General features: G+C 44.5%; 1 pseudogene; it reads right to left on the bottom strand.

The window, feature by feature from the left end:
* Nucleotides 1-1,632: 1,632 nt before the first annotated feature.
* On the bottom strand, nucleotides 1,633-11,533 carry LOC101026512 (annotated as a pseudogene).
* Between the last annotated feature and the right edge of the window lie 2,446 nt (nucleotides 11,534-13,979).

The following is a 13,979-nucleotide window of genomic DNA, read 5'->3' on the forward strand; positions in this document are numbered from 1 at the left end:
AGGTGGAATGTCAGAGGTGGAGTGGAGACCCTGGGAGACTGATGGGCCTGGATCCTCTCCAGCCTCTCCGCTGCAGCGTCCACACAACTGCCCTGAGTGGTAGCATTTTGTTTAAACATTCCTGAGAGCTGAGCTGGATGAGTGTGCACTTGGGACACCTGGTGACAGGTACTTGCAAGCATGATCAGGGTCAGCCTCAATATAGGGAGAAATCCTGGGTATTTAAAAATACTTTTTTGATTCAGATCATGGTGTGATTGAAGAGCAACACTGTGTTGAGAACGGGAGGAAGGCAGAGCTGTGGTGCAGGCAGCTCTTCTCAACTCTAAAGCAAGGCTTGCTCACCAAGGTGCTCACTCATGTCTCTCATCCCTGCCCATATATAGCATTAAAAAATGAATAGGCCAGGTGCTGTGGCTCACGCCTGTAATCCCAGCACTTTGGGAGGTCAAGGCGGGTGGAATACGAGGTCAGGAGATCAAGACCATCCTGGCTAACACGGTGAAACCTCGTCTCTACTAAAAATAAAAAAATAAATTAGCCGGGCATGGTGGCGGACGCCTGTAGTGCCAGCTACTCGGGAGGCTGAGGCAGGAGAATGGCGTGAACCCAGGAGGCGGAGCTTGCAGTGAGCCAAGATTGTGCCACTGCACTCCAGCCTGGGCGACAGAGCAAGACTCTGTCTCAAAAAAAAAAAAAAGAAAAAAAAAAGTGAACAAAAGGCCAGGCACAGTGACTCATGCTTGTAATCCCAGCACTTTGGGAGGCCAAGATGGGCGAATCATGAGGTCAGGAGTTCAAGACCAGCCTGACCAACATAGTGAAACCCCATCTCTACTAAAAATACAAAAAATTAGCTGGGCGTAGTGGCACGCACTTGTAATCCCAGCTACTCAGGAGGCTGAGGCAGGAGAATTGCTTGAATCGGGGAGGCAGAGGTTGCAGTGAGCTGAGATTGCACCACTGCACTTCAGCCTGGGTGACAGAGCGAGACTCCCCTCTCACAATTAAAAAAAAAAAAAAAAAAAGAACAAACAAAAGATGGATGAAGAAAGAATTCAAAAGTAAAACAATGTAAGAAAGCAGGACAGAAATTTAAAGAGAAGAGAAAACCAAAGTCAACAGTTAAAAAAGATGGTGACAATAAATGTTTAGATTTCAAAATTTTAAAGCCCCAAGCAATGTCTATAATCCCAGCATTTTGGGAGGCCAAGAGAGGGTGGATCACCTGAGGTCGGGCGTTCGAGACCAGCCTGACCAATATGATAAATTTCTCCACTAAAAATACAAAAATGAGCTGGCCTATGGTGTCACGTGCCTGTAATTCCAGCTCTCAGGAGGCTGAGGCAGGAGAATTGCTTGAACCCAGGAGGCAAGTAAGCCAGTTGCAGTAAGCCAAGATTGTGCCACTGCACTCCAGCCTGGGCCACAGAGGGAGAACCTGTCTCAAAATAATTAATTAATTAAATAAAATAATAAATAAAAGCCCCAAGGTAGGAAGAACCTGAAGACTGAGTACTCCTTAAGTGAAAGGCAATCTTTACAGAACAGTCTTCTTTTTTTTTTTTTTTTTGGAGATAAGGTCTTGCTATGTTGCCCATGCGGGAGTGCAGTGGCTATTCACAGGTGCAACCACAGGACACCACAGCCTTAAACTCCTGGGCTCAGGTGATCCTCCTGCCTCAGCCTCCCAAGTATTTGGAACAACAGGCACGCACCACCATGCCTGACTCAGAACCTTATTCTTAAAGGTATTATCCAGGAATGTGGGGCAAAGACATGTGGGGGAAGGGACTTCTGTGCTATAATGGGAGTGGCTAACACTCGATGAATGCTGTGTTCTGAGCAGTTTGTATGCATTATCACATTAAATTCCTCACACCAAAGAAAAGAAAGAAGGAGATATTAGCCAGGAAACAGAAAAGAACATTCATAAAACACACAGCATTTTTTTAGCTCAGTATTAACAATGAAAAATAATTCCACTATTGAGGCACAAGTTACAAATCAGTAACATATTCCTATTGCTGTAGAAAAGGGGGTTAAGTCAGGTGTGTCATATGAGCACCAGAACATTTCACAGTGTCACAGCCAATTATCTGTCACAAGGAATTTCAGCTTCAGGATTTGCATTTCCTCAGATGAAGAAGCTGTGGACATTTGTGGTCATGAACTTTTGAGTGGCAATAGCCCAAACAGGTCCAGTGCCTGTAAGCTCTGAACAGGCAGCATCACTGTGAATTACCATTAAACTCGAATGCCAAATGCGGGTGTCTCACTCCACATCCCAGCAACACAACACAACCTCTATAACTTTCTGTACAACTTTACAATGGAATTGTATTTCAGTGACTATTTTGATACTGGATTAAACTTTCCAAAGAGGTACACAACATTCAGGTCTATTTTTCCTATCAGAAAGAATTATGCTGAATTTCAAAACCCATCACCACAGTGTTCAGCTTTAAGAAAATTAAACACACAGTAATCTTGCCAATGTCAATCAAAACCAAAACTTCAAAATGCTGTGGTGTTTATGCAGCCAATCTGGGTTCTAGATACCAATACCAGCTGTTTATCCCACGAACCATTCTTGCTAGGCTGAGGCTGTGAAAAATCACAAGACGATGTACAATTCTTTTTTTAAAAAATCTCACAAAAGGATTTATGTGGATGGTACAGGGTGACACTGAACAGATCGCGAGGCATGGCAGACATAGTTCTCTCCCTCCCCAGCATCTCCTGCCTCTCCCTGATTTCCCAATGTCCACAGAGTGAGACTGTCCCGAAGTCACTGCATGATGGGAGTGCTGTCTTTATAAGACACTTCACTCAGCGTATCCAACTCAGCAATTGCTTCATCAAATGCCGTGTTTACCAGGCTGCAGGCCTTTTCAGGAGAGTTTAGAATCCCATAGCAAAAGGCTGAGAAATTAAGTGCCAGACCCAGTCGAATTGGCTGTGTGGGTTGCCTATCTTTCTTACTAATTTCAGATGCTTCCTGGTAAGCTGCTGGGAGTTCAACAGAGCTGTTTGTTTATTGTCTCCAGACGCCACCCCAAAAAGATACCTGAAATGATCTCCTTTCATTTTCAAGAACACCTTGCTTTCAAGTTGTGTAGCATGGGGAGTAAGGGACCTGCCCAACCGCTCTGGAACCTCATTGCAGATGTCCAGCAGCTCTGCCTCTCTCTTCCACGGTACTCTTTGCCCATCTGCTGCTTCTCATTCCTCCCTGTTCCCTGCTCAGTGCTGGAGATGAGAATCCAGGAAGAACGGCGGGCACCCACCATGTTCTTGTAGGCGGCAGAGGGCAGATTGCTGTCTTCAGTTGGGGGTGCATGCCCCTGTGGCATGGCTGCCTTCCCAGCTGCAGCCACATCATCACCGCACTCAGCCTGCTCAGCGGTCTTGGCTTTCTGTACCAGGACACTTTTTGTCACTTCCAAGCACAGCTCTGAGCATGGTGACCACCACCTTCCCAAGGCCACTCCTCGGGCCGCTGCAGTGGTGGTAGCAGCGGCAGCTACCCCAGCTCCAAAACCAGCGGCAGCTGCTCCACTTCCCCAAAACAGCCTCTCTTTGATGAGCTACTATCATGTCTTGCCTGGAGCACAGCACGTCTGAAAAACTAAATAAAAATGAGCAGAAACAAATGAGCCCCAAGTTGTCAACTCTCTGGAAAATTCTGAAGACTGCCAGCAGGTGTAATTTCCAGGTGTGAGAAAAATAGAGGTGTCCGGAAAAGGACAGGATGCAGCAACGAGGATGGTGAACTCAAAGGGAGCCAAGGCGTGCCTGGGCGGCCGGTAGCCATGGCAGGGCGAGAGTGTGGATGGTTCCTGTGTTCCTCTGAGTCCCTGTCTCACCAATAGGCCACACAGGATGGTCTGCCTCTAAATTTTAATCTCGAGGTGACCAGAGTGGCATTCGGACATCAGAGCACCGATAGCGGGCTGTTTCCGGCAACCCCCCACTCACCCCTGCATCTAACAAGCCCCATGGCTCTGGGCTGATGGTCATTCCTGAGAGTGATCCCAGCTCACCACAGGGAAGGGGTCCACACTCCATCTGTCCTGGAAGAGCTGCCATCTCTTGGGCAGCCCAGGCTGGGAACACTCCGCCAGAGTGGGCATGTCTGACTGTATCATAGTTTGTCATAGTAGGAATAATTGAACTAGCTTTCCTTGGGCCTTTTTTGGATTTTCAGAAAGGTTAGGACATTCCATGTTTTTATTTCCTCCTTTCCCATTTCTCAAATGTGAAATTCAATTCTCCACCCCATGCAGTGTGAATTGTATAATGCAAGCCAACAGCGCCATCTAGTGTGCTCGTCTCCAACTTCCGCAAAATGTGGCCAGACCTCCCGCGCAAGGAGAGGTGCCAGGCATGTGATTTTATCCACCTGTCAATCAGACATGAGAAACAGGAGCAGAGACGCGAGGACCGCTTGAGCCAGGGAGGTCTAGGCTGTAGTGAGCCATGATTATGCCACTGCACTCCAGCCTGGACGACAGAGTGAGACCTAGTCTGGGGAAAAAAAAAAAAAAAAAAAGGAGAAGAAAAGAAGCATGAGGACCTAATTCATTTTTCAGTGTTAGAATAAATTACACTTATTTTCTGATAAAATTGCACATAACCCTTGACCTATACATGCCCCATGTACCCTTTGTTTCCACAGTTAGCACAAGCGGTGGCGGACCGTGCCTGTTCCGTCCTGAGGCACATCAGGCATCCCCCAGAGCCCCCAGTTCCAGGAGGTGGGTCACAGGGGCCATGCGCAAGGTCTGAGCTCTGAGAGAGAAAATCCCCCTGGGGAAGATCATGATTACCCCAAATCCCCATCGCGCTCAGCTCAGAATACATTTGAGAGTTCAAGGAGGCACTTTGGGCTAAAGTGAAAGATCCACACTAGAGCCGGATCAAGTCGAAGAGGGATTTTTGTGTCAAGATCCAAGCATGCCTCACTGGGCCTGGCGATACTGCTCTGAAGTTATGTTCACTTTCTTATCTCCATGTGCTGGCTTTACTTCTCTTTCTTTGTCTCTTGGCTGGCTGAATTTCTGTGCTTCCTGGGCCACAAAGGAGAGCTGGCTTTCCACAGCTCCGGGGTTCCCCAGGGCTCTGTTCCAGGAAGTGAAGCCAGGGGCAGAAGCAGGGAAGACAGCGGCAAACAGCACAAAGTTAGGTAACCAGTGCAGTGCAGAACTCAGCGGAGTGCTAGCCCAGCCTATTTTCTCCCTCCTTTCGCCCCTTAAAGACTCGTTAATATAAAGACCCACTTCTGGGAATATCACACACCTGGGCCTGTCAGGGGGTGGGGAAAAGGGGAGGGAGTGCATTAGCACAAATACCTAATGTATGTGGGGCTTAAAACCTAGACGATGGGTTGACAGGTGCAGCAAACCACCATAGCACATGTATACCTATGTAACAAACCTGCATGTTCAGCACATGTATTTTATTTAAAAATAAAAAATAAAAAAATAAAGACCCGCTCCCGCGATAAAGAGTTCCTGCATTCCACAGGCATGTAAAATCGGTGCTTCCTCGGTCCTCTCAGTTTCCCCTTCCTCAGTACTGGCTTCGTTTATTCCTAAGGCCACTGGGCTCCCCCATCAGAGGGAAAGGTGACCACTCTGATGCCAGATCCAACGCCTCCAAACTCTTGAACCCCCGCAGAAAGGAAAGATGGCCAGAAGGCAAGTGGAAAGCAGGCTTTTTTGGATGCCCTTCATTTTTACAGAAAGCTTATTTTTAAATAATCTTTCACATTAATCTGAAAGCATAGAGGTATAAAGCATCAGGAGAATCACAGGATTTTTCTTACTTTGAAAACTAAAAACAAGCAACATGCAAAACTGGGCAATGAGAGGAGACTTAAAGAAACTAAATACATCCTGGTTATAGATAAAAAGAATCTCCAAAGTATCTCTCTTTCTGGCCTGAGGGGAAGGAAAATGAGCCCCTACAGGTGAGAAAGAGGAGGATGAATTCCCTACTCTCTTTCTGCTTTCCTTTCTTTATAACCTAAGCAATACTGTGGTGGTGATTCAGTGGTTGCAGCTGGGCTAAGAGCAACAGCTACCAACAGGAAGCACCTTCAACTCTGAAGGAAGGAAACTCTTCTCTCTAACCCAAGAATCTGTGGTTCCAGGAGTTCGGAGTGAATCTTCACTGCTCGCTTTCTCTGTGTGCTTGTGCCACATGGCTCTGAACCAACAATAGAACTACAGCCCATTGGAGGAATTTGCGTATTGAATCTGACCTAGCTGATTGCCGTTTAAAACAACAGCAAAGCACATTGTCCTGATGCTTTAAACAAAACCCAGAGTCTCATAAGATAACATCCAAAATATCCAGGATATAATCCAAAATGGTTCAGCCTGTAAAGAACAAGGAAAATCTCAACTTGCAAGTGAAAATGACAGTTACATTTCAGAACTAAAAATACAAACACTGAAATTAAAAATTCACAAGATGACCTCAACAGCAGAATAGAAATGACAAAGGAAAAAGTCCACGAACTTAAAGATAGATCAATAAGAAGTATTCAGTATAAACAATAGAGAAGAAAAACAATTGAAGAAAAATGAGCATAGCCTTAAGGATCTGTGTAACAATACAAAAAAGCCTAACATTTGTGTCACTGAAGTTCTACAGAGAGAAGCATAAGAACAGAGTAAAAAATATATGAAGCCATGCATCTCTTAATGACAGTACTACATTCTGAGACATGTGTCATTACGCAATTTCATCACTGTGTGACCCACAGAGTGCACTTCCTCAAACCTAGATGATAAAGCCTACTACACACCTATGCTACATGGTATATCCTGTAGCTCTGAGGCCACATGCCTGTATAGCATGTTACTATACAGAATACTTCTGGCAATTGTATTACAATGGTAAGTGCTTGTATATCCAAACAGAGAAAAGGTGTAGTAAAAATACGGTAGAAAAGACAAAAAATGGTACACCTACATAGGGCACTTACCATGAATGGAGCTTGCAGGACTGGAAGTTGCTCTGGGTGAGCCAGTGTGTGATGGTGAGTAAATGTGAAGGCCTAGGACATTAATGTACACTATTGCTGACTTTATAAACACAGTACCCTTGGACTACACTGAATTTATTTTATTTTATTTTTTTATTCAGGTTGGGTTAAAAAATTGACAAAACCATTAATAGAGGTCCTCCCCAAGTACTGGGAAAGTGTTTCAGGAAGTACAAGCATACAATAGTTAAAAGATATGGCAGGGTGGACAGAAAGATGGGTTAGGTGCCTAAGATTTTTATGATAAAGTGTAGCAAGTTGCAAGATATGACCAGTGATTTCATGACTTGCACCTTGATGTCACACCTTGCAGTGGAGTGGAGAGAAAAGTCACCAGGTTAAAATAATCAAGGAACCATGAGTCACATTACAAAAATTAGCAGACTGCTCACGGGAAGCAGTGACAAGAAGCCAGAGGCTACATGAAGGGAGAGGATATGATGGACATCAGTAGAGTCACGGTGTGTGGTGGCAGGAGTCTCAAAGTCAAAGGCGTGTAACAAGGGAGAAGCGAGTGGAGGTGGGAACACAGATCAGAAGGGTGCTGACTGGCCGGGTGCGGTGGCCCACGCCTGTCATCCCAGCACTGTGGGAGGCCGAGGTGGGCAGATCATGAGGTCAGGAGACCCAGACCATCCTGGTTAACACGGTGAAACCCCGTCTCTACTAAAAATACAAAACATTAGCCGGGCACGGTGGTGGGCACCTGTAGTCCCAGCTACTTGGGAGGCTGAGGCAGGAGAATCGCTTGAACCTGGGAGGCGGAGGATGTAGTGAGCCGAGATCGCGCCACTGCACTCCAGCCTGGGCGACAGAGAGAGACTCCGCCTCAAAAAAAAAAAAAAATCAAGACACAGACATATATATTAAGATTATTCTCACATTTTGCAAATCATTTTCCTTTCAGGGGATTTGCTGCCGAGTTTCAGTTTAGGGCACTGCAGTCAAACAGGAATCTGCAGCTAAGATAAAGTGGTTTTGGGAGACACAGGATAGGAGAACCCCTGAACTGGGCTATCAAGCAGTGAGAGTTTGAGGGACCTATTATCTGGAAAGAATTACAAGAGAGCGAGCCTGACATCTGCCTGGCTTTAGGTTCTTGATAGATTTGCCCAATCCTCATTTTTTTGGTAAGATTAGAAGCAAAAGAACCAAATAAAAGAGGTGCTTTCAGTGGTCTAAAAAGCTAAGCACAGCATTGGGAATTGTGGGTGCTGGGAGACAGAGATGGGAGTTCATGGCCTCTTTTTTTTGAGACGGAGTCTCACTCTGTCGCCCAGGCTGGAGTGCAGTGGCACGATCTCGGCTCACTGCATCCTCCGCCTCCCGGGTTTATGCCATTCTCCTGCCTCAGCCTCCCGAGTAGCTGGGACTACAGGTGCCCACCACCTCGCCCAGCTAGTTTTTTTTTGCATTTTTTAGTGGAGACGGGGTTTCACCGTGTTAGCCAGGATGGTCTCGATCTCCTGACCTCATGATCCGCCCGCCTCGGCCTCCCAAAGTGCTGGGATGACAGCGTGACCTCTTTTAAAGGAGATCCTGCTTAGAAAAATCACAATCTCTGGGGTTGTGACTTAAAAAGAGATGAGCACTGGGAAAGTCACTCGGCTGAAATGTAGTCTTGATTCAGTCCAGTGACTGACTGGATTAAGGTGGTCCCGTGACTGCCAGAAGAAACCAGGACTCTCTGGAGAAGACAAGAACGCACAGCCAAGCTTGGGGATCAACGCAAACTCACCTGAAACATCCAGCAACAGCATCCCATGACCCAACACCAAGAGAGACAAAGGACTGGGATCTATGCTACAATATATAAAAGAACTCTCGATATTTAAAAGGAAGAAAAGAGGAACCTCTCATTAAAGAGGAGGTATAGATGGACAATAAACACGTGAGACAATGTTTTACATCATTAGCCATCAGTTAAATGCACATAGCTATTAGAGAAACGTAAAAAAATGCTGACACCACCAAATGCCTGTTGAGAATACAGAGAATCTGGGGTGCTCACACATTGCTGGTGGGAATGTGAAATGGTACAACCAGTCTGGGGAATAATTTGGTAGATTAAAAACTAAGCATGTGATTGATACGATGCAGCCATTGCACCTTGGGCTTTTATCTCAGATAAGTGAAGATTTACGTTCACATAAAAACCTGCACACACATGTTCATAGCAGCTTTAGGTGTCATCTGCCGAAACTAGTATCAGCCCAAATATTCTTAATCAGGTGAATGCTTAAGCAAGCTGTAGTATATCCACAACATGACATACTTACCCAGCAATAAAAAGGAACAAACTATTGGTATAAACAAGAACTGGGGTAAATCTCCAGGGAATTAGGCCAAGTGAATAAAGTCGAATCCCAAAATGTTAAACACTATGATTTCATTTGTATGACATTTTGTAAAGAAAATTTTAGAGATGGAGACAGATTAGTTGTTGCCAGGGGTTAGGGATAGTGGAGGGGGCATTGCAAGGGGGTCGGTGTGATTTTAAAGACAAAGCACCAGAGAATTTGGAGGGGATGGAGCTGCCCTGGGTTGACTATGGTGGTGGATTCAGGAGATAAGACATGTGACATAGTCGTTGAGAGCTATGTGCACACAGGTACACACAAAATACAAATAAAACATGGAAAGTTTTAACAAGGCTGGTAGACTGGATCAATGTCAATGTCCTGGTTGTTATAGTTTTGCAAAATGTTACCACTGGGGAAAACCAGATAAAGAATACATGTGATCTCGTTGGATTATTTTGGACTACCTACTGCCTGTGTATCTACAATTATCTCAATAAAAATTTCAAGAATTAAAAAATATGAATCATCACCTACTTGTATTTACACACAACGGGAATTCTATGTAGAAATTGAAGTAAATGGAACACGACTACAAACAATAACATGAATATATTTCACTAACATAATGTTGAACAAAATAGTATACATAGTACGATTTCACTTATAAAAAGGTTTAAAAAAGATATAAAACTAACATATAGTTTGGCAAGATGGGAGGAAAGGATTATGACTGGGAGAAGATACAAGAAGGCTTTGGGGTGCTGATAATTCTCTTAAGAGTTAATCTGCTTGGTGGTTTACTTTGGAAAAATACATAGAGCTAGACATTCATCATCTGTGCACTTTTTAGTTTGCTACACTTCAATGAATGTACGTATAGGGAAGAAAGAAAAATATATCATCAAACAAATAAGCAAACAAAACAAGCAAACAAAAAAGAACAATCTTGCCAACAAAAACAAATCTTCAGAAAGAAATACATATGCTGGGCACAGTGGCTCATGCCTGTAATCCCAGCACTTTGGGAGGCTGAGACAGGAGAATCGCTTGAACCCAGGAGGCAAAGGGTGCAGTGAGTCCAGATCGTGCCACTGCACTCCAGCCTGGGTGACAGAGCGAAACTCTGTCAAAAAAGAAAGAAAAGAAGAGAGAAGAGAAGAGAAGAGAAAGAAAAGAAAGGAAAAGAAAAGAGAAAAGAAGAAAGAAAGAAAAAGGCCAGGCACGGTGGCTCACGCATGTAATCCCAGCCCTTTGGGAAGCCAAGGCAGGTAGATCATGAGGTCAGGAGATCAAGACCATCCTGGCTAACACAGTGAAACCCCGTCTCTACTAAAAAATACAAAAAACTAGCCGGGCGTGGTGGCGGCGCCTGTAGTCCCAGCTACTCGGGAGGCTGAGGCAGGAGAATGGTGTGAACCCGGGAGGCGGAGCTTGCAGTGAGCTGAGATCGCGCCACTGCACTCCAGCCTGGGTGACAGAGCCAGACTCCGTCTCAAAAAAAAAAAAAGAAGAAGAAGAAGAAAGAAAGAAAAAGATTAATTTACTTACTGTACATCATTCACAGAAATACTTTGCTTTTTTCAATTGGTGTGTAACATTGCATGAGTTACTTCACATGTAATGACAGTTGTTCGTCTTCCTTTGAAGAATCTGGTACTCTGTGCTGCCTAAGGTGAGAACGTTGGGTTGATAGACAAATGATATGATTGATGGGGCAAATCATGTGTTAATATTCTCGAAATTACTTTGCTGAAAGTCAAGCTTCCTATTTGATTCGGGACATTTGTTTTGGTTGAATTGACTTTTTCTTACACTTTTTCTATTTCAGCATGCCTTTCTGTCAGCGTGTTGAGTTCAGTCAATAGATTTAGTGTTTCTTTTCAATGGCTGACAGCAGCCCCTGTGTGACTATTTTGTGTGACCCAGACTTCAATATGCAGAGGGAGTGTTTAATAAATGCTGCCAAATACATTTCAGCTGTGCATGCTGTTCTTTACAAAATTCTTTTAATGTATAATTACCTATATTTTTTAAAGGAGAATTGTGATAAAGATACATAACATTTCTAGACTAGACAAAACATTTGGTGAATGAACCCATACAATTTCTCATTGTAGAGAGGCTTTCCCTTCGACGGTGCAATGCTGTACAATGCTACAGCAACAGTGCCCATCTCTAGTCACATAGATGGACATTCCCACAGATTATCTCCTCAGTGTTTCCTCTTCCCCCCGTCCCTTAACATCTCTTCCACATTTCCCAATTCTTGTCTCTCTATTGTGCATGCTGGTTAATTATTTCAGAGCTTTCTTCTAATTTGCTGTCTCTCTTCACATACGTCTAATCTGCTGTTTCAGAATCCACTAAATTCTTCGTTTCAGTAATTCAATTTTCATTCTAAATACTGTTCTTTTTCAATTTTACTTGATAATTTTGATATACAAAATAAGTCTCTTGCTATTTCCATTTTCCCCACCTGTTATCTCTTTAGACATATAAAGTGTGTTTATATTCTAAATCAAAATCATTTCCAGTTGTTGCATGGGAATGGGTAGGCTGGAAGAAGTGGGAGGGAAAGCGAAGCAAGGAAGTGCTTGGAAATTATATGTATGGCTGGGCACAGGGGCCCATGCCTGTAATCCCAGCACTTTGGGAGGCTGAGGTGGGTGCAGCGCTTGAGCCCAGGAGTTTGAGACCGGCCTAGGTAACACAGGGAGACCCAGTGCCTACACACACACACCAAAAAAAAAAAAGATACAAAAATGAGCAGGGTGTGATAGCACACTCCTGTGGTCCCAGCTACTGGGGAGGCTAAGGAGGCAGGATCACTTGAGCCTGGGAGGCAGACATTGCAGTGAGCCAAGATGGTGCCACTGCAGTCCAGCCTGGATGACGCCAAACACTGTTCCCCCCCAACATTCCCCCCAAAAAAAGAAAACAAGAAATATGTTGGTAATCTTGATGGTTGTAATGGTTTCAGACTTCTATACCCACGTTAAAACCTATCAAATTGAACCTTTTATTATTTGCTTATTAAAAGACAGGATCTCTGTCTCCCAGGCGGGATGCATGGAGTGCAGTGGCGCAGTCCTGGCTGAGGGCAGCCTCGACCTCCCAGGCTCAAGCGATCCTGCCACCTCCGCCTCCCAAGTAACTGGGACCACAGGCGCAGGCCACCATGTCCTGCTCATTTTTGTATTTTTTGTAGAGAGAGGGGTTTTTGCCGTGTTACTCAGGGTGGTCTCAAACTGCTGGACTCAATCAATCATCCTGTGTTGACCTCTCAAAGTGCTGGGATTACAGCTGTGAGCCACCGCCCCCAGCCTGCACCTTTTAAATGTGCGCTTTTCTATATATGTCAAGTAAACCCCAACAAAAGCTCAAAAAAATACTTAGCGCAGATGCTATTAAAGTAGTCTTGGCAATGTAATCATGGTACAATGAAAGGACACAAAGATAGATGTGTACCCGCCCCCCCCCCCACACCTTTTGTTCTGCTCTCTAATCTTTGCACATACCAGAGATTCCGTAAGTTCTGTGAGCACCTGCTTTTCTGCACGTACCAGAGATTTTGTAAGTTCTGAGGCAAGGTCACAAGACGTGTTTAAGTAAGATAAACTCTTGCTGCCATAAACCTGCTCTCCCGCCTCAAAGGTTGAACCGAAATATCAGAAATGGCGGGAACCAATCATAGTCAGCCAAATCGCCTTGTTCAAACACTAGCCAATCATATATCTGATTTGTATAATAACTCTATGCCCACTTTTCTTAGACTATGTAACACTGCTCGGAGCTCAGTGGGGGAGCTCTCCTGCCCGTCTGGTTTCGCGAGCGAGGGAGAGTTCCAGGTTCGAACCTGTAATAAAGATCCTTGCTGCTTAGCTTTGACTCTGGACTCTGGTGGTCTTCTTCGGGGAATAAACGGTCTGGACATAACAACAATACTCCAGTTAATCAGTTAGGAAGCAAAAGTCCTGAGACACTGCACCCCAAATGAAAAATAGAGATTTTATATAGAATTTACCCAGCACCTAGTTAATTTTACATAGCTATTAATTTTTTTTTCAGTTTCTAATTTCATTTGTATATAGTTGTCTTTTCTATCCTTTTTCTTCTGTTTGTTGATATAAACAGAAATCACTGAAGACTCCAGTGCTTCTAGGCTAATTCTCGAACTCAGTGCCATGCACATGTGGCTTGTTCATAGTCTTTGTCCATCTTAATGAAAACATAATTTGCAGCAACAATATTGAGAGTCACCTGGTGTATTAATATTTTAACAGAAATTTAATGAACTGAATTACAAACTTTCAGGTAAATCAAGTAGGCCACAGGTTCAGTAAAAAGGAAAGCACCTTCTGAACATTGATCCTAATACCTGTGAGCACTCATGCTCTGAAATTACAGCTGAGTGCATACTGTGTGCCAGATGTGGTCCTATGTGCAGGGATGTACAATGCCCAAGGAACGGCCGGTGCCAGGATCTGGGCTCGTCAAAAGGGCCTGCAGTGTATGTGAGGAGACCTATCATGGGGGGACACACTGGAAAAACCACCAAGATGGTCCAGCGCAATCAGTGAGGCAAATGCATGCGGAGGTAGGGAGCAAGGGCTACAGAA

The sequence above is a fragment of the Papio anubis genome, chromosome 13, assembly GCF_008728515.1.
Source record: "Papio anubis isolate 15944 chromosome 13, Panubis1.0, whole genome shotgun sequence".
In the NCBI taxonomy this organism is placed as follows: Eukaryota; Metazoa; Chordata; class Mammalia; order Primates; family Cercopithecidae; genus Papio; species Papio anubis.